The sequence below is a fragment of the Pollicipes pollicipes genome, unplaced genomic scaffold (assembly GCF_011947565.3).
Source record: "Pollicipes pollicipes isolate AB1234 unplaced genomic scaffold, Ppol_2.1 Scaffold_6686;HRSCAF=7923_pilon_pilon_pilon, whole genome shotgun sequence".
Lineage (NCBI taxonomy): Eukaryota > Metazoa > Arthropoda > Thecostraca > Pollicipedomorpha > Pollicipedidae > Pollicipes > Pollicipes pollicipes.
Genome location: NW_023596921.1, coordinates 9,703,238 through 9,703,899, shown reverse-complemented (window position 1 = coordinate 9,703,899; position 662 = coordinate 9,703,238).

Genomic DNA, 662 nt, shown 5'->3' with positions numbered 1-662 from the left:
GACCCAAATACCTCTGTTAGACGCAGACGCAAGTGGCGCTCTACGCCAGAATGGAGCAAGACATCTCATCAATCTGCTGTCGTTTGGGGATCACTTAATAATATTTCTGAGAGTAGCAGTTCTGGGCGTGAATTGCCATATGTAGTGCACTTTCCAGTATGTCTGTGTAATAAAGATGCATTTGAAATTATGACATTACGATGACCAATGAAATTCAGTGACACATAAAAACATACGATAATCCAAGAATTACAAAAGATGCTGGAAAACCTACATCAGGGTATTACACACGTCAAACTCATATAGGAGCTTCGTAATAAACATAAAGTATGCCCAATGCAACCACACAAAATATTATGGGCGTGAAATGCACTTTATAGTGCATTTCCCAGTATGGATGAGTAATGACATCTGTGACATCTCATCAATCTGCTGTGGTTTGGGGACGACCTAGGAATATTCTGAGTAGCAGTCATGGGCGTGAATTGAACTTAATAGTGCATTTCCCAGTATGGTTGTGTAATGAAGATGCCTTTCAAATCATAACCTTATGACGACTAAAAATTACAGAAGATGCTGGAAAACCTACATCAGGGTAACCTACATCAGGGTGCATCAGGGTACATCAGGGTACACATGCCAGACTGAATATCGGAGTTTCG